This window comes from Nilaparvata lugens, chromosome 13 (assembly GCF_014356525.2).
Source record: "Nilaparvata lugens isolate BPH chromosome 13, ASM1435652v1, whole genome shotgun sequence".
Taxonomy (NCBI): domain Eukaryota; kingdom Metazoa; phylum Arthropoda; class Insecta; order Hemiptera; family Delphacidae; genus Nilaparvata; species Nilaparvata lugens.
In genome coordinates this window covers 5,329,751-5,357,656 of record NC_052516.1, presented here as the reverse complement: position 1 = coordinate 5,357,656, position 27,906 = coordinate 5,329,751, and the positions used below count along the sequence as shown (strand labels likewise).

At 34.9% G+C, this 27,906-nt stretch overlaps 1 protein-coding gene across 6 annotated transcripts in view; it reads right to left on the bottom strand.

Annotated features, from left to right (window-relative positions):
* The window catches only part of LOC111044266 (adenylate cyclase type 8), a 510,898-nt gene that overhangs the window by 430,956 nt on the left and 52,036 nt on the right, over window positions 1–27,906 (bottom strand). For all 6 annotated transcript variants that reach the window (XR_005572740.1, XR_005572741.1, XM_039439656.1 and 3 more), the window contains exon 2: window positions 18,577–18,618. The gene's annotated coding sequence lies outside the window, so the exon portion shown is untranslated. The remainder of the gene's footprint in view (window positions 1–18,576; window positions 18,619–27,906) is intronic.

Below are 27,906 nucleotides of genomic sequence, written 5' to 3'. Positions count from 1 at the left end.
AGTTGATGTGTCTGCGGGTTATCCCGTTCATGGTATGAGTAGGTTCTTGATGGTAATGAAAAATTGGAAGGTTGATTCATCACTCAAGGATGTAATGGAATATTGATTATGATATGAATACTTGTTCGTTATATCAGATCAGCCTGTCTTTATGCATAGAGTCTACTATTCTAGAAGATATTTATTTATTTATCACACACAGTGGTGGCTCGTCCTTTGTGTTCAATGATTCATTGAACCCCCAGAATTGAACCAACTCCTATAGAATGATAAATTCTACTCATATAATTATATTTTTATCTCATACTCATGAAATTACATCACAAAATTTTTTCATCTACATAAAATTAACGTCGATGTTTTGCGGCCGGTGCCGGAGTGGCTTGTTAAACAGCACCGAATGGCATGACGAGACGGGTGGTGGTGAAAAGCAGTGTTCATTCCTCGATGTGAACCCAAAAACAGTGCTCGGTGTGGTAGAGGATCAGAGGAGGGGAATCGGTTTGCTAGCACGGATTTGGTTCACAATCCTGTCTGAACCAAGTTTGCACGAGTTCATCCGAGAGTAGCCGAACCTAGCCGAGGCAAGTGTAGCATTTGGTAAACCTCGGAATGAATCGTGAGTATTCGTGATACGGATTCAGTAGCAGTGCCATCTTGAGCATAACCAATAAATTCAAATTTGGTGGCAGTAAACAGTAAAAAAGCGGTGAACAAGAAGTAGAAAGCGTGACAGTTTTGAGGTTATACGGTATGGTTTCGGGTTTACACTGTATACAGTTGTGATAGCTTTCACTGCATTTTTTGTCATATACATTTGTTTTGTGTGTTGAAGAATATAGACTAGTAATTTCTAGTATGTCCATTTTGTTTTAGTGAGAGTGTGAATATAATTTATTGTGTTAGGTACCATAACATCATTTTGATAAAGAAATATGAATAAGGTTCAGTATTTGTTAAAGAAAAAAACATTATTAATATTGAGGATAGGTGAAAAATAGAACATGATGGTAGATTAACTCCCAAAGTAAAAATCAAACAAGAAAAATATGAACAGGACAAAAATCTATATTTGTAGAAAATATGCTTAATCTTTGGGGAGTAATTCCTTAAAATTATTATTGATTACCTTTACACTTGATCATGCTCAATACTCTATATCCTCTTGACCTTTCTCCCCTATAGATCATGAGGTTGAACCCTCAAGCTGAAAGATCACGAGCCGCTACTGATTGATTACACATGAAATCACTTGATAGAGCAAAGCTCTAGTGATGTTTGGAACGTCAACTCAATATAAATGGAAACAATGAAGAATGAATAAATAGATGAATGGATGATAATACATATTACATGATACATATTGGGGTATATATAGCATAAAACCTAAGAAGATTAAAAACTGCCGCTAAGAACCGGATTATTTCAACTGGAAGCCATCAAACAGAAAACATAATCTCAAACAATATGTGAGCTCACTTACCCAACGTATTTGCTGCAGTTTGCACCCCCACCAACAATCTATTACTACTACTAACACCTACTCTAGTACATCGGTTTCCCAAAGTTCAGTAGGTTCATTTCCAATAGAATTAAATTCCATATTTTTTATAGACTCATTGTATTATATTCTAGATATTTTGTACTTTTTATGTTTTAATTGTTTGTTGCATTTTTTAAAGGAAATAAATTTATTTATTATACTAATACTATACTCTGTATACTCGTACTATACTATGTTGTATAACTATTCAAAATGTCTATCAATACAATATAGGCTATCTATGTTATATACAATAAAGATAAGGCTATATTTATTTTGTCTTTGGTTCAAGCTACCTGTTATATTATACTAGCCGGTAGCCCGTGCTTTCCAAGGAAAAACTTTAGAAACTGAAAGCCTCATCTACTGCAATCTTGAGGAATTGTAATAGGCCTATAACCATCCTCGGTGAATTAAGAATCTATATGCGAAATTTCATATTGATCAGTTGAGTAATTCAGACGTCAGATGCGTCATTCGTGAAATTCCTTTCCCGTGCGTGTAGGGCTTATAAGCCAATTCTTTCCTTCATTATATTATACAGAGTGTCTGATAAGTCACTCCCCTATTTTTATACAGCTATAATTTCATTATTTATGAGCCAATCTTGTTAGAACTACATTTGTTAGATACAGCACTCCTTGAGGTTGTGTTTAACACCATTTTTCATTTGTTTCAGTTTCAAAATGCCCCCTCCCTTGACTGTGGAAGAACGAGCCTAAATAGCAGCTCGTTATGAGTTCTGGGGATCTGTGGTGCGAGTACAAAGGTGGTGGAGGGCTGAACGAGGGATCCATGCAACACTGGATGCAAAAACACTGAGATCTTTCTTAAAAATCGTTGCAACAAAGTAATGTGAAAGAACTCTTTCACGAGATCCTTGACGCAGTGGTTCCTCATGAACATTCCACGAACTCTGTCAACATTCTCTGCTATCCTTGACGTTGATGGTCTTCCTGATCGTCTTGCATCTGCGACACTCTAGTAAAGTAAATTCGTATGGCTTTTGTTGGTGGGGAGTCCCTTGCGGGAAGGTCCCACCGCCTGAATATATCATTTAAGCCGTCAATGGGCCTAACGACTGACATGCTTCAGCCGGGACCGACAGTTTAACGTGCCCATCCGATGACACTCTAGTAATTTGGAATGGCAATTTTTAAAAGTTTTTGCATCCAGTGTTTGACGCATCATCACGTCTGAAGTACTGGACTGAATAACTTGAAATCTCGCATATAGATTCATTACCAACCAGGGATGGTTATTGACCAATTTTTGATTCTTGGAGATCTCATTACGTCAAGTTTTCAGTTAGACAAGTTTTAAAATAGACCTGCTAGTATTTAATACTCGAATCGTCGACTACTTTATTACAAAACCGACATTAACAACTCAACAAATTCAATATTCTTGAGTAAATTTTCCCCGTTTCCATAATGAAGTTCTAGTAATAAAATACTTTCAACAAAATAACTTTGAGGAAAACAAACTGAAAGTCTCCGATAATACATAAAATGTTAATAAACATCTGACTCAACATTACAGAATAAATAATTCCGAAAACTCTCAAGCCCCAACAAAATAATACAGCTGAGCACGAGACCACGAAGTTTTATTGTTAAAATTCAAAACACTCAGAGCCGAATTAATTATTCCACCACGCCCCAGGTTGATCTCTATCAAAGTTTATTTCATAATTAACCTGTTTCAGTGGTGGGGGCGGTGGCATTTACATAGATAAATCATAAGTTTATGACGGTGGTTATGAACCTCTCAACAATCCTGACGTGGTTGAGTTTTATGGGGGATGAAGTGATCTTTTTATTTTACTGCTGCCGTATTTTATACACCAATCCCCTACAAATGTTCCTCACAATATTATATAATATACACGAATCCCCCTACAAATTTTGCTCTCAAAATCAAGTTTTATTCCCTATCAATAGACTCTCAACTCACAATATTATTATCTTTCTAAAGTGAGATAGCCACTTCTGATTGTCATTATTGGTTATGGCAGGGAGAAAAGTACATATTATTCCTTTTTCCTATGGTTATAGAGAGATTCAGAAAATCCTGGCATTTCAAAGTGGATCCCACCATATTTTATGTATTTTTCTTACTCATTCAATTCACTTTAGTTCTTACTGTAATAGAATTTCCGTTCAGTTTAGTTTGTAGAGTGATATTTCCATTCCATTTTGTGAATCAAGTTTTTGTACCTGAATTTGCACTTGTGGAATCAAGTTTTTGTAACTATTAGTTCTGTGAACAGTAGACCTCACGCAGTATCCTCATCCACAAGTACCTGATTGAAACTATAGACCTTATGTAAATACAGCAATAGACTGGCTTCTCCACACATCTGTGTAATCACTTGTCAGCTGATTTATGATGAATAATTCTATGGTCTGATTTTTACTCTAATATTGGCGTATGAAGGAGGCTCCTTTTTCATTTTATATTATCCTTGAAATGCAAAATTTCTAAAAACCTTGTATATACGTCGACGCGCAATTAAAAAAGGAACATAACTGTCAAATTTCATGAAAATTCATTAGCGCGTTTCGCCGTAAATGCGCAACATATAATCATTTAAACATTCAAACAATTAAACATAAAGAGAAATGCAAAACCGTCAACTTGAATCTTAGACCTCACTTCGCTCGGTCAATAAACTATGAATTTGAAATCTGAAATCTGAATGAAATAAACCACAAATTTACTCAGAAGAGCTTGCACAAGGAAGAACTGTTTAAAAGCAATTACAGAGTTGATCTTAATTTTTTTATTTGCTCTTCGTTTTATAAATTATTAGACCCTGTGATCTAAATGTAAGCTCAAATCACATTCATCGCTAGCGGAATTGAACATAACATAACCAAAGCCATGTTTAATTTAGTTTAGAATCAAACCGGGCTCTGTGCAACTGGGTCACAGTCTCCAAGCTGATATTGCGTTAGTTGACCGAGCGAAGTGAGGTCTAAGATTCAAGTCGACGGTTTTGCATTTCTCTTTATTTGAATGTTTATATGTTTAAATTTTTATATGTTGCGCATTTACAGCGAAACGCAGCAATAGATTTTCATGAAATTTGACAGGTATGTTCCTTTTTAAATTCCGCGTCGAGGTATACATAAGGTTTTTTTTAATTTTGCATTTCAAGAATAATAGAGAAGGAATAGGAGTTTCCTTCGAATACCAATATTACCGTAAAAAACAGACTTAAAATTATCCATCATAAATCAGCTGTCTAGTGGACTATAATACTACCCGTCAAAAATCAGGTGTGGCGCACTCACAAAACTTTCCTTGCCGTTTTGAAAATTTATTACCTGACGCAAGTGTACACGCGCATCTCAAGTCTACTATTCAAAGAACTGCCAGCTGGTGACAGGACAATAACGCTGGAGACACACGAAGTCTGCTATCTCATCATAGTGAATGATTTAATAGAATCAACAGTTGCCAACAGTTTGCATTATTGAATAAACACATTTTCTCGAAATTCGAGCTTATTTTAAATTTTAAGTGAAAATGTGTATTATTTGAACAGTATCATTGAACATTAATTGTAGAGATTTTTATGCTCAATCTTTTCCACTCGAATTTTTTGGTTCAAATTGTATCTGAAGCCTGATAATTGGGAATCTAAAATCACACTTTGCATTGATGGGGCGGAGCTCCTGAAATTTTTACAGATATGGGACTTGTGGCAGTTGATAGAGCTTATCAATGACTATTTTAGGTATAAATTTGATCAAAATCGTTGAAGCCGTTTTCGAGAAAATCGTAAAAGACCCTGTTTTTGACAACATTTTCGCCATTTTAGCCGCCATCTTGAATTTGATTTGTTCGAAATTGTTCGTGTCGGATCCTTATAGGGGAAGGATCTTAAATTCCAAATTTCAAGTCATTCCATTTATTGGGAGATGAGATATCGTGTACACAGACGCACATACACTCATACACACACACACACACACACACACACAACACACACACACACACACCACACACACACACACCACACACACACACACACACACACACACACACACACACACACACACACACACACCACACACACACACACACACACACACACACACACACACACACACACACACACCACACACACACACACACACACACACACACAAAACATACAGACCAATACCCAAAAACCACTTTTTTGGACTCAGGGGACCTTGAAACGTATAGAAATTTAGAAATTGTGGTACCTTGATTTTTTTGGAAAGCAATACTTTCCTTACCTATGGTAATAGGGCAAGGAAAGTAAAAAGCTTGCATAATCTATATATATATAAAAGCGGAATGGCACTCACTGACTGACTGACTGATTGATTCACTCACTCATTCACTCGCAGAACTAAAAATCTACCGGACCAAAAACGTTCAAATTTGGTAGGTATGTTCAGTTGGCCCTTTAGAGGCGCACTAAGAAATCTTTTGACGATATTTTAACCCTAAGGGTGGTTTTTAAGGGTTTAAAGTTCTTTTAGTATGTATATTCTTCTTATTCCAATATCTTATAATTATAATTGAATTGACCATACCATATGTTAATATAGAACTATAATCTAGAGAGAGTACCTCTTCGAAACTGTTGTTCTGGTAACTAAATTAAAAATTTTGTCAGGTTGGCATTAAGTTGAGTTGACTTTGTTAGGTTGGCACCAAGTTGAAGATTGAAATGCATTTATCCAGGACCTCCTAAATACCAATTTTATCCAATTAGCCAAAATTAGCATTTTCTGAGCTTTTCTGCGTTTCCTCACCATTTTCAATAATTGATGGAAATATATTTTTTTAAATCAGTACACAGGTTTAGCTGAGGTGGAAGAATTTTGTTCGCCAAAGATACGCCGATATAGTAACAGGTGTTTTTCGAGATCAAATTGATATAATACGTTCAAATTCGGTACAGAGGTTCCGCTGAGGTCTACATGCAGGCGAGCGAAGCGAGCCCGCTGATCTCATCTTTGGACAATATAGTCGGGGGTCCAGAATTCGGTACAGAGGTTACGCTGAGGTCTACATGCTGGCGAGCGAAGCGAGCCCGCTGATCTCATTTTTGGACGATCCAGTCGTTATGGATATAACGAGCGAAGCGAGCCTCACGGCTAGTCATATTATATACTTGATTGGTTTTGGGTATGATCAAGTAAGTTATTGTATCTTCAGAGTCTGTTCAACTCTTGAAATAGGGCATTGCTAGATGCAAGCAATATTGCTATATTATCTAATCATTAGCTATCTAATCATTATCTATGCATTAGCACGTTCAGTTTCAAAATAAACTTCCAAATAATTCAATAACAGCAAACTCATTCTAATACCGGATCTTATTATACTTCCAATATATGCTAATTCTAGAACATTTATGTCTTACCATCACCTTTATTTAATATTGTCAAGTATTTTTGAAGCTACCAAATAATTTCAAAACTCCAAAAAACAGACTATCAAGTCCTCTTTATTTAATCACCACCAGTTTTTACTTTCCTTGTCCTCTTACCATAGGTAAGGTAAGTATTGCTTTCCGAAAAAATTAAGGTACCCCAATTTCTAAATTTCTATACGTTTCATCCATTGTATTTTTCCTTTAGAGCTACTTTTTGTGACAAAATAATTTAAAAGGGTACCCAGATTTATATTATTATTTGCAGTTTTTATTACATGTTTTGATAATCAGTAGCCCTGAAAAAGAGTTAATTTCAAAACTGTGTCTCATTCCAGCATCAAATCTGAAACTTCTAATAGTTTCAAAACACTATTGTCTGACAATTATTATCTTCTCCTTTATTTTTTGTGTAGTTGAGAAGTTGATATTGTGGTAGTTATTCATATTGAATGAAAAAGACTAAGAAATAGTCAAAAAACACAGATTTATTGATACTACCGGAAGACCGGTTTCGGTTATTACACCATTGTCAATCTCTGATAAATTAGATATGAATAATAAGTTTATCAGAGATTGACAATGGTGTAATAACCGAAACTGGTCTTTCTATGTATCAATAAATCTGTGGTTTTTTGACAATTTCTTAGTCTTTTTCATTCAATTTTCTTTTATTGGCAAGTATTTTTGAAGCTCCCAAATCTATTCTAGTTTCAAAACAATATTTCCCAACCTTCTATCTATCTATTATCACCTTCTTCTCTATTGTAAATAATTTTTGAAATGGCAAAATTATTTCAACACCAAATTCTATTCTCAACATTATTGCCCTACCATTACGCAGCTCGTATATCCTTGATAATGAACGTATTGTTTTCAGTTATGACTTGATAACATCACCTGAAGGCTCAATATAAGACTCAGTAATATTTCTCACGCTTCGAAATATAAGACAAAAATATAATTATATCAGTTGAAGCTCCGACTGATTTCCTTGGATTAGCTGCACAGATAAACTTCTTGTTTCTGTTCTGAAGGTCGCCAAAACTGTTGTTTATGACTGTAGAATGTCGAAAATTCTGACTGTGAACTTGGTAAATAGTCAAGTTGGTAATAAAGTTCCATAAAATGTCAATTTGTGTCCATTAGTTGGAACGTGTACATGGGATTATGACTTCCGTAATTAAGAAACTAAAATTTTTCTCAGTAAAAGTCTTGCTTTGAAAAATCATTATTGTTGAACAGTTGACAAAGAAGTTAGTAACATGACGGTGTATTTTCATCTATCAGCTCAAATGAGTGCAAATAAATGTTGGTTCTATGGTGAGGTCCACGTTATAATGGCAGTGGAAAAACATATAGTCCAGTCATCGAAAGATTATAGAGGGAAAAGTTTGGAACACAATTTTTAACTCCACAGCTCTTTTAAGGATAGTAAGAGGATTAACATACCAAAAGTCCTCACCCCCTACCCCCTGTGCTGAAAGGGTGGGGGTGGTTTGAAAGTACAATTTTTTGACACATAACCTAGCTACATTTGGACTATTGTATTAATTAGAATTGGAACCGTTTTGGGCTTATAAGCCTGTGGTACTTTTCTGCAAGTGTGTAATTCTGAATGATTAAATAAATGAATAAATAAATTTTTTTCGCATATATCTCGGAAACTATGTATCTTATGAACATTTGTATTTCGTGAAAAATTGAAGCTTACAAAATTACCAACAAGTTTCGTCCACTACATTTTTTCCATATCTCTCATAGTTTCTGAGATATCCGCTCTTGAAGTTTTTTGAAAAAACACTTCTGCTTCCAATTTTTTCATCTTTTTCGGTCTTATAATTTTTGATAAGAAAATCCGTGCTGATTATGAGTTGATAGAGCATCAAATTATCTTCAATTTGATGTATATTTTCACTATTTCACGCATTTCCCTACGACTGTTGCAGCAGTTTTAGTGTTGAGAGTGAACTTTTCTGTTCAGCAACAATAGATCAGTTGAAAATGGAATTTGGAGGGAATAATTGGAACACAATTTTTGACTTTGCAGCTTTGTTGACATTGGTTTGGAGGTGAGCATATCGAAAATCCCATGATGTGATTATTAACTGTTCATTCTTGTTTTAAAAAATTAATATTTTGATGATTACTGAATAATAGACTACAATTCAATAATTGAGATTATTATATTTCTACATTGTTCAAACGCCATCTGGCAACGTTGCAAAGCTAGGGAAGGATAGCGCTATCAGCGTTGATGAATGATAGACAAGGATAGCAACAGCAATGTTAATGAAATACTGTCATTATAACGTGGACCTCACTATACTCTTTGTAAATGTTGCAACGGAATCTCGCATTGATCTCAATTTCTGAGATTCTTTGCACAATACGGAGTCACTATGATAACGTGAAAGCGTCAGCCAATGAGAGATTGTTGTAGGCGTGGCTCTACACTGAGCAGACAATGAGGAGAAGTGTACTCGCTCGTGATTGGTCGACTTGTTTTCGAAAGAGAGTGCATAGTGTAGCTATAGTGGAGTCCACGTTCTAATGGCAGAGGAGAAAGATAGGAGAACAACGTTGCAGTTCCTCTGTCTTTTTAATGCCTTCTATAGATGGAAGCTGATACAGGTTTATTGATGTAATATCAACTGTTCATTCTCGTTTAAAATGATCAATTATATTTCAATAAGCGAGACATTATATTTTTTCAATAAATTCATAATGAGTTTTCATAATCAATATGAAATATCTGGTTGAATTAATTATCAATTCTACATTGTTAAAAGATAATCTGGCAACAGAAGAAAGCGAGAAAGAGATAGTGGTATCCGCTTTGTTGAATGATAGACAAGGATAGCAATACCATTGCTAATCAAACAATGTCATCATAACGTGGACCACACTATAGATCGTTTTTCAAGAATGTAGAATTGCAATCAATATTATTCAATTTCTATTATGAGAATATATTATTTGATCATTGAAAAATAAGTTATCTTGACGAATATAAAATAATTGACTATTTTACACAAGAATGAACCGTTCATATTGTAGATATATATATAAAAGCGAAATATATATATATATAAATATATATATATATAAATAAATATAATATATATATAAAAGCGAAATGGCACTCACTCACTCACTCGCAGAACTAAAAATCTACTGGACCAGAAACCTTCAAATTTGGTAGGTATGTTCTGTTGGCCCTTTAGAGGCGCACTATGAACAGATTTGGAAAAATGTCCCAATATCTGCGTACCTAAAGATACGCCCAAAATTTGCGTTTTTCCAGCGGTTTTTTGCGCTTTCTCAGCTTTGTCGAGAACAAATGAACAGAAAATGTTCAAATTTACTACAGAAGTTTAGCTGGGGTATAATGATGTTGTGTTAGAAGGAATTCGAAATAACGCTAAAGATACGCCGAAAATTAGCGTGTTTTTGCGTTTTCTCAATTCTTTCATCAAGTAATAGAAAGGAAATGTTCATATTTGGTACAGAGGTTTAGCAAGGGTCTAAAAATTTTGTGGTGAGGTGACTTCAATATTTCATCAAAGATACGCCCAAAATCAGCGTTTTTCCAACGTTTATTTGCGCTTTCTCAGCTTTGTCGAGAACAAATGAACAGAAAATGTTCAAATTTACTACAGAAGTTTAGCTGGGGTATAATAATGTTGTGTTGGAAGGAATTCGAAATAACGCTAAAGATACGCCCAAAATCTGCGTTTTTCCATCGTTTTTCGCGTTTTCTCATTTCTTTCATCAAGTAATAGACAGAAAATGTTCAAATTTGGTACAGAGGTTTAGCTAGGGTCTAAAAATTTTGTGGTGAGGTGACTTCAATACTTCATCAAAGATACGCCCAAAAACAGCGTCTTTCCAACGCTTTTCTGCGTTTTTTCAGTACTTTGACTTTCTGATGGAATGAAGCATGCAGTGGGATATAAAATGCAGGCGAGCGAAGCGAGTGAAGCATCCTCAAACGAAAATTACAGGCAAGCGAAGCGAGCCCGCTTATCTCATTTTTGGAAGATCCAGTCGGGGGTCCAGGGGGCTAGACGGGTATGGCGAGCGAGACGAGCCTGACGGCTAGTCTATAATATATGATTATTATAAGAACTGGCTTATACCACTACCTCCGTAAACAGGGTACGAAGGTAGTGCTTATACACGTTCAGGATAGGAAATTCACAAATGACGCATCATCACGTCTGAACTACTCAACTGATTAACTTTAAATTTTGCATATGGATTCTTAATTTACCGAGGATGGTTATAGGTCATTTTTTGAATTCTTCAAGATTTCTGTAGGTCAAGTTTTCAGTCCTCTATAGAAGGCAGGAGCAAGGCAGAGAATCGTCAACGCTGTTCTCCTATCTTTCTCCACTGCCATCATAATGTGGACCTCACTACAGAAAACAAGAGGCAGAAACATTAAACTTTTCCCAAATACCTATTTTTTCGGATATTTCATTATTTTTATCAAAATTTTGGGAACAGAATAGTTTTGGGCTATGCCTGTTGTTCTATCCCGATCATATTCATATGAATTGTAGTAATTATATCAACGAATAAATAAATAAAAAAAATAAAAAAATACTGGTAAATAGGTAATTTACAGGTAAAACCTGTTTTACAATTAACCTCATCTCTGTTTGCTTCTCTAATCAAATTTACCGGACGATAAAAAGCTCACAAGTTTGTAATGAGTCAAGTAATGTTTCAAAAGTCAACTTTCCAATATCCGACCGACAGTCGGTTTGGGGGGATGATTTCTAGGGATGAAGTTGGGGTGAAAGGGAGATGTTTTAGGGGTGAAATGAGGGTCTCAGGGGGTAGGAGTTGGTCAAAACTTGGCCATTAAGCCTTTTCCACTCGAAGGCATTAAAACAGTGCAAAAGCTATCATGATAAACCTATTACAATGATCAACTTTTGCAACTTCGCAGCTGAAGTGTGAAGATATCCGTGTTTTCTGAATGAGTCAAACTTGCTGAAACTTTTGCAATTTCGCACTTATTTCTCCTCGTTTCCTCCTTGTTTAGTTCTCTCTTTCTTTCACTTTTTGTCCCGATTATTCCATTCACTCCAAAGCATTTACTCCTTGCTTCGTTATCTCTTTCTATAACTTCTTGATCCTATTAGTTTATTCATTCTATCAAATTTACTTCTTGCCTCTTTCTCTGTCTCTATTACTTTTCTTCTCTTATACTCCTTGCTTCGTTATCTCTTTCCATAACTTTTTGTTCCTATTAGTTTATTCATCCCAACACATTTACTTCTTGCCTCTTTCTCCATTACTTTTTGTTTCTATTATCATATTCACTCTAACGCATTCACTCCTTCGTTATCTTCTTCTAACACTTTTCGTTCCTATTATTTCATTCACTCTAACGCTCACTCTAATTCACTCTAATACTTCTTTGTATTCATTCTTGAGAAATCCACTTAATGATCTTTAACTTCTTGTTTATTCTCTTTCTCTTATTGATTTTGCCTTTTCTTTTCACTTGTTGTTCTGTTGATGTTTTATTATCGTCTGCTACTTCTCTACCTCTCGTTCTTTTGTTTTTGTTGTCTCGTTCTCTTCCTTTACTCTCCTTTATTATATAATCGTGAAATCCATGATTTAAGTTATATTTCATCTCCATATTGCTCGATAATTATTATTCTTCAGTTCATACTTTTTCCCCTGCAAACACAGCAATCATTTCTCATCTCCTACTTTTCTCATCTCTTCACAAATCAAGTTAGAAATTTCTCCTCTCTTCTTCGTGTACTTATCCTTCTCTCTCTCGTCGTGTTCTCCTACTTCTTTCTTTATCCCTTCTTCCCTCTATCGACTTTTTTCAATACATATTCTCTTTCTCTTTCTTCAAATCTCGTTTGATTGGTTAACTTTATCACAGAGTTCTTCTCTTTCTCTCTTTCGTTGTCTTCTCCTACTTCTTTCTCTTTTTCTACCCTCTTTTCCCCTCTTTCTTCTATTGACTTTTCTATATATTCTCTTTCTCTTTCTTCAAATCTCGTTGGATTGGTTAACTTTATCACAGAGTTCTTCGTAACAGTAAATGACGTCATACGTGCTTGGCAGTTTTATTTCATTATTTGATTTCTCATCTGAAGAGTTTTCTAAATTATCAACTTTTCCAATGTCACTCTAGATCTCGAATCAACACTATCTTGAATTCCATCACAGAAAATAAGTACCTTATTTTCCTCGTACACTTTCTTGTTTCTGAATGAAACCAATCATCCCATCCTTGTGAAAATAAATCCAAACTAACTTTTATATAACTAACTTTACTGTCTCTGGCGAATTATTATTCTCTAATATTCTTCAAAGAATCCTCAAGACATCAATCTCATCTTGAACCCCCACTCCCAATTGACAAATCGATATATATAAAAGCGAAATCGTACTCACTCACTGACTCACTCACTCACAGAACTAAAAATCTACCGGGCAAAAACGTTCAAATTTGGTTGGCCCTTTAGAGGCGCACTAAGAACGGATTTGGAAAAATTTCCAAAGATACGCTCAAAATTTGTTTTTTTCCAGCGGTTTTTTTGCGTTTTCTCTGCTTTATCGAGAACAAATGAACAGTGAATGTTCAAATTTAGTACAGAAGCTCAGCTAGGATGTAATAATGTTGTGTTCGAAGGAATTTGCAATAACGTCAAAGATACGCCCAAAATCAGCGTTTTTTTTTTTTGCTTTTTCTCAGATTTATCGAGAACAAATAAACAGAAATTGTACAAATTTAGTACAGAAGCTAAGCTAGGGTGTAATAATGTTGTGTTCGAAGGAATTTGCAATAACGTCAAAGATACGCCCAAAATCAGCGCTTTTTTTTGCTTTTTCTCAGATTTATCGAGAACAAATGAACAGAAATTGTTCAAATTTAGTACAGAAGCTCAGCTAGGCTGTAATAATGTTGTGTTAAAAGGAATTTGAAACAACGCCAAAGATACGCCCAAGATTAGCGGTTTGCTGCGTTTTCTCAGCTCTTTCATCTGACAGAATATGTTCAAATTTGGTACAGAGGTTTAGGGTCTATAAATTTTGTGATGAGGTGACTTTAATACTTCATCAAAGATATGCCCAAAATTATCGTTTTTCTCAGCTTTTCTGCGTTTCCTCAGTACTTTGACTTTCTGATGGAATGAAGCATGCTCGCTGATCTCATTTTTGGATGATCCAGTCGGGGGTCCAGGGGGCGGAACCCCCTGGCTGGATGGATATGGCGAGCGAAGCGCGCCTGACGGCTAGTTATATATATATATATATATATATATATATATATATATATATTGAAACAGGAGACACGATATATTACAAACTTTAAAGTGTCTTCTGTTATATAAATATATATATATATATATATATATATAATATATATATATATATATATATATATCTTCAACAATCGATTCTCGCTTGGAATTTTTCAATTTCAGCTTACAAATTTAGATAGAAATATTCTTCTAGAATTGGAAGCTATTGTGAGGTCTACGTTATAATGACAGTATGGGAGATACTACAACAGCATTGCCGATTCTCTGTACTTGAAGATAACAGCAATCCATTTCCCATTCAAAAATTAATGCAGATTCAGTTCAAAAATGTATTTCACTCTAGGGCACTTAACAGCTTCAAAATTTTCAAGTGGGTTTTTTACTTTTACAAAGAGATTTTTGAACAAGTATTCTACAGGCACAGAAACGGATATATCAGTAAAGAGACTAGTGTTCTCCAACAATAAAAAACCAACAGAATATCTGATCTCGCTTTGTACTCGTAGTATTCATTCTAATCCTAATTCAATCAAGCTTTCAATTCTAATTCAATATCTGACAATGTTTTACAGAGAATCCACCTCCAATCCTGAACACTGTACTGGATTTATTCTATTCTACATTCCACTATTGCATTTCCAACACTCGATTGTCAAGTGACTTTCCCGGGAAAACTGATTTTCCAACATATAGTTATCCTCAAAGAGCCTCCTGCACCGGAAAAGTGTTCAATGTTTTCCCAGCATGGCAGAAAAAAGAAAAGCTAACGATTTTTCCTCAAAACCATTGTAATGGTAATTTTCGATTCTCTTTTATCGTTTCTGGCTACATTCGCTGTCAGTGTTGTTTAAATAGGGAGTATAAGGGTGATATTCATGAGGGAAGATGACAGTTTAAAGTGAAATTCACTATAGAGGATGCTGCAGCTTGAAGCATAGAGGGTTTAAGTTGAGAGCACTTTTGCCATGGAAATGTGTACTTTTATGGGCCCACTCTTAAACGTGGCTTAGGTTTGCTCGTTACTTATAAGAGTGAGAGAAAAAGTGAAAGAGAGAGCTATGAGGATGAGAAGGAGGTGAGAGTGAGAGAGAGTGAGAGTTGTAATGGGAAACAGGAAGAAATAGAAAAAGTGTGAGAGAAATTGATTGATTAATTAATTGCCTTTATTAGGGCGGAGTTAGGATTCCTGGTCCCCTCTCTGCCACACAACCCTTAGAGAGATTGATTGATTGAGTACTTTATTTATGTAGATTACAATATATACTGGCTTATACACTTATATACAATAGCTTACAATACAGCAAAATTATAGATGAATTTACGTAATATAGACTAAGAAAATAATTATTGAACTGTATATGATATGAAAAAGCAATTTGTAATATAATAACTATAGATAATAATTATATTGTTATGCATCTACATAAATTGGCGGAGCTTTGGACATATCAATGTCCATTCTTCGGAAAGAATATTAAAAATATCCTCCCCACTAACTCTCTACCAAAATAGAGAGAGAGAGAGAGTGATAGACAAAAAGAGAGCGATTATAACTGTGATATGCTGAAGATATAGAGAGAGTGTTTCATAAGAGAGAGGAAGTGAGAAAGAGTGAAAGAGTATGTGTGTGATTGAGAGCGAAGCAAAGAGAGAGAACAACTGAGGTATGCATACAAAATGAGATAAGATTTGTTTACTTTAAAAGTGTTGAGATTAGTTTTAATTTTGTTGGTGTATGGTTCATATTGAAGAGAGAGAGATTGGGAGAAACAGTGAGAGAGGGTGAGAAGGAGGTAGAGAGACTAAGTAAAATATACAAAGACTGAGAGATAGATGAATAGATAGATAATTCCTATATTTATCACACTTTTAAATATTACAAGTTTTATGGGCGAAGTTGAATTAGAGAAACGGAGAGAAAGAGATAAGATTGGATAAATATATAATACAATAAATACACTAATATAATCATATACACTGATATATATTTATGATAGCTATCGATAAGGCTACCTGATTAATGAGTCACGAAGTCTGTACTGGAAAATTACAAAACTTTAGGAACATAGATAATATATAGGGATATACTAGCCTACTATATAGATAATAATGATATTTTAATTATTGATTGATCTTAGCAAGCTCTAAAGCTGCGTTTATATAGGTCAGGTTTCCTTGAATTCAACGATTCCTTTAACGTTTGAGTTGGATGGGCGATTTTGAAAACTTGTTATCAAGTTTACTTATTCATTTATTCATTCATTTATTCGTGGACAGAATCACAAGCCATATAAATATGATTAGGAAGGAACAACAGGCTTGGCCCAAATCTATTCCATTCCCAAATTTTGATAAATGTCCAAAAAATAGGTTATGTTTCTACTGTAAAACCTTCAAGTTCAATTTTCGTCCAAAAATATATAATTTTGAATTTAGAGAAATTGAAACACCAAACTACATTCAAATATAACACTTAATTATCACTTCATATTGAATTTTCAACTTATTTTATAAAATTTTGAACCCAAAAATACATACAACTTCTTACTTGAAGTTTTCATAACCTCAAAAGTAGATACAATGATTGTGATGTAAAAATCAAATTAATATCAAAGTTATCAATCAACACACGACCGGAACAGATAATTGAATTGAATTGAATATTATTGTCATTAGCAAGGCGGAGACATTAAGATTGGATTAGATTAGAGTTCTTTGTATGTTACAATAAGAGTAATAACATGTAAGAGAGAGACTTATAGAGACAGAGGTTGAGACAAAGAATGAAGAGGGACTGAACGAGAATGAGAGTATGAAAGAAAGAAGGAGATGGGCATTACATGCAGAGTAAGTAAGAAGGAGAAGAGATGGGAAAAGAACGCTTCTGCAATGACTGCTATAAATTTTATCAAGTACCGCAGCATCTGAAATATTGCAGGAAGAAATGTTGAACACTAATGGAAGCAATTCTATGAACCTGGTTTCATGGTGCAGTGCACAACAAAAATATCTTCAAAAATCCTCTTTTCCTACAAAATGTTCCTACAAATATCTATTAAGATAGGGTGATCTTATCATAGCCTCGTTTACACGTTTTCCATATGTCTTCCTTCATTTTCGTTCCATTTTTACTGCAGTTTTACTTTCCTTGCCCTATTACCATAAGTGAAAAAAGTATTGCTTTCCGAAAAAAAATTAAGGTACCCCAATTTCTAATTGTATTTACGTTTCAAGGTCCCCTGAGTCAAAATAAGTGGTTTTTAGGTATTGGTCTGTATTAATTTATTTATTTATTTATTTATTTATTCAATCATTAAGGATTACACAACTTACAGAAAAGTTCCACAGGCTTATAAGCCCAAAACGGTTCCAATTCTAATTTATACAACAGTCCAAATGTAGCTAGGTATGTGTGTGTGTATAGGTGCGTCCAGGTATAAGCGCCGCGAACATGAGCAATTCATTTTTAATCAGCTGACTATATTTGTATTTTTACAGAAACGGTAAGATACAGATATAAAAAGCTGGGCATCAGCTGATTGAAAGTGAATTGCTCATGTTCGCGGCGCATAAATCTGTACGCACCTTATGAGTGGATGTGTGTCTGTGTACACGATATCTCATCTCCCAATTAACGGAATGACTTGAAAATGGAACTTAAGGTCATGAATATATAAGGATCCGACACGAACAATTTCGATCAAATGCAATCCAATATGGCGGCTGAAATGACAAAAATGTTGTCAAAAGCAGGGTTTTCGCGATTTTCTTGAAAACGGCTTCAACGATTTTGATCAAATTTATGCGTAGAATAGTCATTGATAAGCTCTATCAACTGCCACAAGTCCCATATCTGTATAAGTTTCAAGAGCTCTGCTTCATCTATACAAAGTTTGATTTTAGATTCCCAATTATCAGGCTTCAGATACAATCTAAAGAGTCAATTTTAAGTGGAGAAGATTGAGCATGAAGATCTCTTTAATTAATGTTCAGTAACATCTTCACCTAAAATTGAAAATAAGCTCGAAATTCGAGAAAGTGTGATCATTCAATTGCAAACTGTTGGCAACTGTTGATTCTATTAAATCATTCACTATGAAGAGATAGCAGACATCGTGTGTCTCTATCGTTATTATCCTGTCACCAGCTGGCTCAGATCGTTCAATAGATCTTTGGCTCTTATGCGCGTGAACACTAGCGTCAGGTGATCAATTTTTATAACGGCGAGGAAAGTTGTGTGAGTGCGCCACACCAGATTTTCTATGATGAAAATAGTTAATGTATTTATATTCCTTACTTACAGGATGTGGCTCACAGGTTCAATCATGACTCAGGTTGTGATGCTGAAAAAAAGCAAAAAAGTCATATTTATTATTTTATAATTTCTGAAATTTCAAAAATATAACTGAAAATAATACTTCAGTGATATTCAGTGCCAGCATCGTTACAGAATAATAGTAAAGTTCTCCATTCAAACAATGATGAACGTTAAATTTAGTTTAATTTAAACTTAATTTGATTTAATTTTAAACTTAACTTTAATTTAACTTTAGTAACATGTATTATATTTCCGAATTGATAATTCATTGCGAAAATACATCAATGGGAAACACACAAGAATAAGATGCCAAATTGAAGCCTACGATTGTCATTGGACATCAAGGACCGCCCATAGCACCTTTTCATTGGTGGACGTCAGCCAATCACAAACAAGCAACGCAGCTGGTATGGCAGCTAAATCATGATACGTAATTCAATACTTTGTATCATGATACGTAATTCAATATTTTTTATCATGATACGTAATTCAATACTTTGTATCATGATACTTCAATTTGTGTATCACTGTTAGAAGGTTATTTTGTAGAATTTTGCATTCTATCCTAATTGCATTCACCAGAGAATCGATTTCAACTCTAACGATTCGTTATTATAGTCTGTGTAAAATCGGATAAAAATGATCCAGACACCAATAGAAAGGAGACATTCTCCCCGTCAATTTGATATAAATTTATCACGCATTACGACGTCCCATGATTCTGAGAGAAGTGATATCAAAAAGAAAAACAAATCTTTGCGATGTTTCCAATTTTATCAAAAAAAGTTAAATTTCCTTTCAATCCTTCAACCCTGAAACTTTCTTAGCACTACTAGGATAACGGGGATGATATTCTACGTCTAATTCTGACGTTGATTTAATTGGAAATTTGAGAAAGTTGTAATTTTACACTAATTGGCAACCCTGTAATTTCTTTGGATGGAGGGTCAAGTCTCAACTTATTTTACACAGACTATAATTCGTTTAGTTGGGAACTGAATTTTAGTAAAAAATTGAAGAATCCTCATACCCCTTCCACACGAGGTCACTGGATGAAATATATCGAACTAAAAAAATAAAATACAGAAAACTGTTTATTGTAGAATGAGTTTTTTTCCAAAATAATTGGGGTATGACCCACATTTTTTTTTTTATTGCATCCCAGACATCCGGATAATCAGACTGACGATAAGTCAAAAAGAGCAACCTAAAGGAGGTTCTCAACACATATCATAATACATTGATAAAAACCTTTTAATTGACCGAGCGAAGTGAGGTCTAAGATTAAAGTCGATGGTTTGGCATTTCTCTCAATGTTTAAATGTTTGATTGTTTATATGTTGCGCATTTACGGCGAAACGCGGTGATAGATTTTCATGAAATTTGACAGGTATGTTCCTTTTTTAATTGCGCGTCTTCGTATATACAAGGTTTTTGAAAATTTTGCTTTTCAAGGATAATATAAAAGGAAAAAGGAGCCTCCTTCATACGCCAATATTAGAGTAAAAATCAGACTATAGAATTATTCATCATAAATCAGCTGACGAAGTGATTACACAGATGTGTGGAAAAGCCAGTCTATTGCTGTATTTCCATATTAAGGTCTATAGTTCCAATCACGGTATTTAGATGAAAACGGTAGGGGTCATGAAATGTGTGCGCAGTGGCCAGACAGCTAGATTGCGTCATCGCCACCAACTGAGGTTTTTAACACCTATTGGCAATTTATGAAACTTATTTTTTAAAAACAGATGATTGGATATGAAATGACGTCAGCTACACCAGAAATTTAGCACAAACATGCGCGTGACACCTACCGTCTTCTTCTATATACCGTGGTTCCAATCACGGTATGTAGAAGAAGACGGTAGGTGTCACGCGCATGTTTGTACTAAATTCCCGGTGTAGCTGACGTCATTTTATATCCAATCATCTGTTTCTAACAAATAAGTTTCATAAATTGCCAATAGGTGTTAAAAACATCGGTTGGTGGCGATGACGCAATCTAGCTGGCTGGCCACTGCGCACACATTTCGTGGCCTCTACCGTTTTCATCTAAATACCGTGGTTCCAATCAGGTACTTGTGGATGAGAATACTGCGTGAGGTCTACTGTTCGCAGAACTACTAGTATGAGTGTATCAACTGAATTATCCACTCACACATCCTCGATTATTTGCAACTTCCATCTATTTATACTTGTCAGATAATAACGGAGGAAAACTAGGTATTTTGAACATTTTCCGACCTATGACCGATTTTCCTTGTCACGCTAGAGTTTCCCTGGTCTCAGGGCGGTGCTCCATTAACTTTATTAAAGTAACGATTAGAAGTGTAGTTGAGTGATGTGAACAATGCTCTCTCATGTCAACTTACTATAGTCAGGTCCACGTTATAATGGCAGAATTTGATTAAAATTTGTGCTGCTATCCTTGTCTATCATTCCACAAAGCAGATAGCGCTATCCTTCTCTACCTCCGCAACGCTGATAGATCCTTTTCAACAATGTAATCCTTGTCCACCTCCGTAACGTTTCTAGATTTGAAATTTGGTTTTCAACAATGTAGAGATACAATTATTTAACAAGAAAGTATTCAATCTCAATAATTATGAGAATTTATTACTGAATCATTGGAAATGTATTTTCTAGAAGAATAAAATTCAATTGATCTTTCCTTACAGGAATGAACAGTTAATATGACATCAGATATACCTGTATCAGATATCTTCTATAGAAGGCAGTGGCAAGGCAGAGAATCAGCGACGCTGCTCTCCTATCTTTCTCTACAGATATCTCATTATAACGTGAACCTCAATATAGCTAGCCAATGTTTTCACATCTCTAACCACAACTTGGGGCTTGTAATTCCAGTTTGTTGTTTCCAGGGACAAATTTCATTTTTCATCACTCAAAAGAATTAATAAACTATCGATCTCGGAAGAGTTATTTACATGTAATCATCATGAATAATTGATAATAATGATAATATCGAGTGAACTGGTTGGGTCAGGTCTGGTCTCAGAGCTTTCAGTGATCAATTTCAGGGCCTCTGACATGATCTGATATAATAATGAATTAATCATACCTGATAATAAAATTCATGTCACTTTAATTCTGGAAGGAGGTAGGTCCAATTCAATCTTCAAAACGATTTTCAAACCAATCTTCAAACCATTTTCCTCGCTATGAACAGATTATGGGTCCTGTAGCTTTTCCTATGAGCGGAGGGCCACAAGGCTGCAATACTATCGTTCAAAAACATCAAACATTTTGAAAATGTATCTTTCCATAAGCTACAGAGATGCTCTTTTGTATCTTCTCAAAAGCAACGTGTTGCATCCGAAAAGATACACTGGGAGCTTCAATGTATCTTCCCATAAGCAACAGATGCTCTTTTGCATCTTCTCAAAAGCAACGTGCTGTATTCTGAAAGATACACGAGGAGCTTCAATGTATCTTTTCATGAGCAACAGATGCTCTCTTGTATCTTCTCAAAAGCAACGTGCTGTATTCTAAAAGATACACGAGGAGCTTCAATGTATCTTTTCATGAGCAACAGATGCTCTTTTTTATCTTCTGAAAAGCAACTTGTTGCATCCGAAAAGATACACGAGGAGCTTCAATGTATCTTCCCATAAGCAACAAATGCTCTTTTGTATCTTCTCAAAATCAACTTGTTGCATCCGAAAAGATACACAAGCAACTTTTTGGAGTTACATCCTTTTAGCACAACACAGCCAACAGCCACAGCCAACACAGCTAAGATTTGTTCAACATGCTCTTTCAATAGTAGTTGGTGATACGTTGCCTCAGCTAGGGAGGTCAAAGGTCTAAGATCTAGGATCTCTAAGATCTCTAAGATCTCTGATGCTTGATGTGTTTGCAAAGCCGTGAATATTACCATAGATGAGGGATAAGCATAAGGATAATGATAAGCCTATATTTCTTGCCTCAGAACCATATCTTGCCTACCAGTAGTTCTGTGAACAGTAGACCTCGCGCTCAGTGAGTTACATTGACCTGTTGTTATGTTTTCTCAAAAATTAATAAATAATTTATCAATTAGAAATGTCGAGAATGAATCCTAAATAAACATAGAGCTTTCTGTCCTATCGTACGGTGACGTGTGGTCCCGGAATGTGAGTGTGAGCGCTGTTATCAGGTCTGGCTGCAACTGTCTACAACGTTGATGGAAAGATACAATTTTCAAGATGTTCCATGTTTTTAAACGGGTAGTATTATAGTCAACTGTCTACTAACGTTGATGGAATGATAAATTTTCAAGGTGTTCGATGTTTTTGAACGGGTAGTACTAGTAGTTCTGTGAACAGTAGACCTCACATTCTTATCCACAAGTACCTGATTGGAACTATAGACCTTATGGAAATACAGCAATAGACTGGATTCTCCACACATCTGTGTAATCACTTGTCAGCTGATTTATGATGAATAATTCTATAGTCTGATTTTCACTCTAATATGAGCGCATGAAGGAGGCTCCTTTTTTCTTTTATATTATCCTTGAAATGCAAAATTTCCAAAAACCTTGTATATACGTCGACGCGCAATTTAAAAAGGAACATACCTGTCAAATTACATGGAAATCTATCACCGCGTTTCGCCGTAAATGCGCAACATAAAAACATATATAAACATTTAAACATTAAGATAAACGCCAAACCGTCGACTTGAATCTTAGACCTCACTTCGCTCGGTAAATAAATGCTGTTTCAAAGTCAGGGAGACAAAACTAGGGGACGTCTATTGTAGATTTGAGTAACATGCTTCTAATCTCTATTTTCAACTGACAATAATATTCAAACTCCGAGTATTCTCGGAATGAGGAAAAGCATTTTGTTGTAGTAAAAAGCGGATGCATAACCTTGAGTTTTTATTCAGATTAAGCGACTTCCATTCGAGATAAGTCTCGTGTGAGATTTGAATCATTGTTGAGAATCCTATAGAGCAGTTGAATGTCATGAACTTGACATTTCGATTCAATTTTGCTGGAAAGAACTTGCTTTGGGAATGTGTTGTCTCGGTTCTAATTCCAATAAGATATTTGGAATTGTGAGATATGTGAAGAGTAATGCCACAGTTTGAAGATGAATAAAGAGGATGAATAATTTGATAAGAGATGAAGGTATACCACAGTATAAGCAAGCTGAGAATATTATTGATTAGTGAACGCATAACTTATCATCAAAAAAAATTTCGTTTTCAATAGTATCATCCTATTATATTAAGCGAGCAATTTCTGTATATCTATATTTATAAAAGCGAAATGGCACTCACTCACTGACTGACTCACTCACTTGCAGAACTATAAATCTACCGGACCAAAAACGTTCAAATTTGGTAGTTATGTTCAGTTGGCCCTTTAGAGGCGCACTAAGAAATCTTTTGGCAATATTTTAACTCTAAGGGTGGTTTTTAAGGGTTTGAAGTTCGTCTTTTAGCATGTATATTCTTCTTATTCTCTTAATTATAATTGAAAAATGTCCATACCATTTATGTTGATATAGAACTATAATCTAGAGAGAGTACCTCTTCGAAACAGTTGTTAACTGGTAACTAAATTAATAATTTTGTCAGGTTGGCATTAAGTTGAGTTGACTTTGTTAGGTTGGCACCAAGTTGAAGATTGAAATGCATTTATCGCGGAAAAATTGATTGGGCACTGCTACTTCAATCAGAGCTATTCCTGGGAATATTATATTACTAGCCGTCAGGTTCGCTTCACTCGCCATATCCGTTTAGCCAGACGTTTAGTTTGGACCCCCGACTGGATCGTCCTAACATATGATCGTCCTACAAATGAAAAATGATCTCACTCCCGGACGATCCAGTCGGGGGTCCAGGGGGCGGAGCCCCCTAGGTAAACCGATATGGCGAGCGAAGCGAGCCTGACGGCTAGTCTGTTTGTATTTTTATATCTGGTTATTTTTATATCTGTTCAACGGATCTCGAAAACGGCTCTAACGATTTTCACGAAATTTGGAACATAGTAGGTTTATGATATAAAAATTCGATTGCACTAGATCTCATCCTTGGGAAAACTCGCTGAACGACATTAAAATGATAATTCATCCTTTGGCTGAAACAGCTGAGACTTTCGTCGTCTGTGGATAGTAAAAAGTGAGCGAGTGATTCTGTGGAAAATCAAAATATTGCATCCCCGAAATTCGTAAGCTGACGTATAAAAATAGCCAGCTATAAAATAAAGACAAGATCATTTTAGAGAATTGTGTTCTGTTTATCAATAAATAAAAATAACGAGCTAAGCTCGGTGCCCCGATGTTGTGCAATAATCGAAGCATGTAGATTCCATTATGGGAGAGTGAGTGAGAACAGGTGAAACACTAATCTTGAGATGCAGAAAAAAGTAGAGAAAAAGGAAAATCAAGGAGTAGAGAAAGTTGAAGATTAGATAAGATGGTGCTGGTAGAATGGAATAGAATTGAATGACTGCCTTTATTTTTGTCCTAGGAGGGCGAAGTTAGGGCGCAGTCGGCCCTCTTTTACATTTGGAGATAAAAGGAAAAAGTAAGCGAGTGATTCTGTGGAAAATCAAAATATCGCATCCCCGAAATTCGAAAGCTGACGTATAGCCAGCTGTAAAATACGAGATGATGAAAACACAAGAGAAAATCATTATAAACTAGTCGAAGATGGAAAAGTTTCTATCAAATATCTTGAGTGGATGTTACAATATTATTTCAAGTCAATGTTCACCTCAAAATGTAGATTAATAATTAAATTTATTTATTCACTACTCTCGTAATAATTCTATCTAATTTCATATAAATAGACTCAATCTCAGATACTTTAATTGTACAAAAAAGACACGTTTCAAAATATCTTGCCAAAGAATGAATACAAGATCATCACTCTTTTCACTCACACTATCTTTCTTCCTCTTTCTGATACCCATTTCACCACCACTCTTCCCCTAGTGAGGCCCACGTTATAATGGCAGTGTTTGATTAGCCATGGTATTGCTATCCTAGTCTATCAATCAACAAAGCCAAAACGCTATCTCTTTCTCGCTTTGCTCTGTTGCTAGATCGTCTTTAAACAACGTAGAATTAATGATTAATTTACAAAATATTTCATCTTAATTATGGAGGTGTCTCAGTTCACATATCTGGGTTGTGAAATTAGTTATGAAGATGAATTGGATGTAGTGAAGAAGGTAGGAAGATTCCAAATGATTTGTGGAAGTATCAGTAGGACATTGGGAAAGAAAGCTACCACAAGCACGATAATGAAATTTTATAAGACAATGGCAGCTCCACTACTACTCTATGGTAGTGAATCGTGGGTAACATCAAAGCCACTGGAGAGTAAAGTGTAGGCAGCTGAGATGAGATTTCTTCGCAGAACTATAAGGGCTGTGACAGAAGAGATCACATCACGAATGAGGATATACGGAAAGAGCTGAAAATCTTCTGCCTGAATGAGATAGTTGCATCTTATCGTCAGCAATGGAAAGAGCATGTGGAACGAATGTCAGCTGATAGACTTCCTCACAGAATTTTCAAGTATGAACCGGTAGGCAAAAGAGACATAGGCAGGCCACGAAAAAGATGGCAATGATCATTATATTTATTATAAAATAAAAACAGTAGATTGTAGTGATGCTTATGATGATATTACATTAGATTATATTGATGTTATTAATTCATATATTTAATTTATTATTATTTTTTTATTCTAATTACAAGCTGAATGTGAGTCGGAACAGGCAATAGCCTAATCCCTGATTGAAAGAAGAAGATTATGAAAATTTATTATAAAATTACAGTAAAGTATAATTTCTTGCTTGATGAAATATAATTGATTATTTTGAACCAGAATGAACAGTTAATATTTCATCAATAAACCTGTATCAGCTACCGTCAAGACGGCATTGACAGTGAGGATCGGCAACGTTGTTCTCCTATCTTTCTCCACTGCCATTATAACATTGAAATCACTATAGAGTGTTTTTCCTCTTTCTCACAACTTCCCTCTAAACTTACTAGAACAGCTTACGGGCTTACAAAGTACCCATGAAAAAAAGTAAGAACAATTTGAGTGTCACGACATATATTACAGCCAATTTACGATCACATGTTTCCAACAAGTAATCACCTGCATTCAAAGTTACGACCCTACAAAATGTACAGAATCTTCTGTCAGCATTTCTTATGAAATAACATCAATGTTACCCATACAACCAATGCTGACAGTTTTATCTGAATCTCACCACTGACAAGACGATAAGTTTCGCTACAAAGTGTCAGCATTGTTTGAATGGGGGAGCAATGATGTTACTTATGAGGAATTCTGACAGTTTCTATCTGAAATTCACTAGTGAAAACACAGTGAGATTAGTTTTGAATTGTCAGCGTTGTTTTAATGGGGGAGCAATGATGATACTTATGAGGAATACTGACAGTTACTATCTGAAACTCATCACTGAAAATACAGTGATATTCGTTTCAAATTGTCAGCATTGTTTGAATGGGGGAGCATTAATGTTCTTTATGAGGAGTACTGACACAGTTTAAAGTAGAGATCACCAGTAGGATTCACCTGAAAGTGTCAGTATTGATTGAACGGGCAGCATTGATGTTGTTCATGTGAAATAATGTCAGTTAGTTCACAAATATTGTTGGTAAGCATTTCTACAGTAATTAGAATCTTTGAAGTTCTTTCTTGTTATGAATGTTTTTGTTTTTAAATCGCTATTTTACTCCAAGAATCGATTTAGTTGTTTTACGATTAGCAATGTCTTTCAAATGTGTGTTTGTTTTTGAATGTGATTTAAAGTAAAGCCAAATGTCAATTAGATGGTCACAGACATTTAAGAAACAAAAAACAAATATAAGATGTACTGTATTCTAGTTGACTCAATATCAATAAATTACATCAAAGTGTGATGTTTTTAGCTGAAAAATTTCTAGTTTCATTCGAAATAAAGCCAAATGTCAATTAGATGATCATAGACATTTAAGAAACAAAAAACAAATATAAGATGTACTGTATTCTAGATGACTTAATATCAATAAATTACATCAAAGTGTGATGTTTTTAGCTGAAAAATTTCTAGTTTCATTCAAAATTGAGACTTTTTGAATAATTATTGAGTTACTGTTCTAGATTTTTTGATTCTAGACTTTAATAGTATCTATTTGATTTTAAAATTTGCTCGTTTATCTAAGTATTGAAGAGCGTAAATTGTATTTTGAAAAGTGAAAGTGACATAACCAACATTTTGATTTGGACATTATAGTATAAATTTTAAATGGGACAGTTTTGGACATGA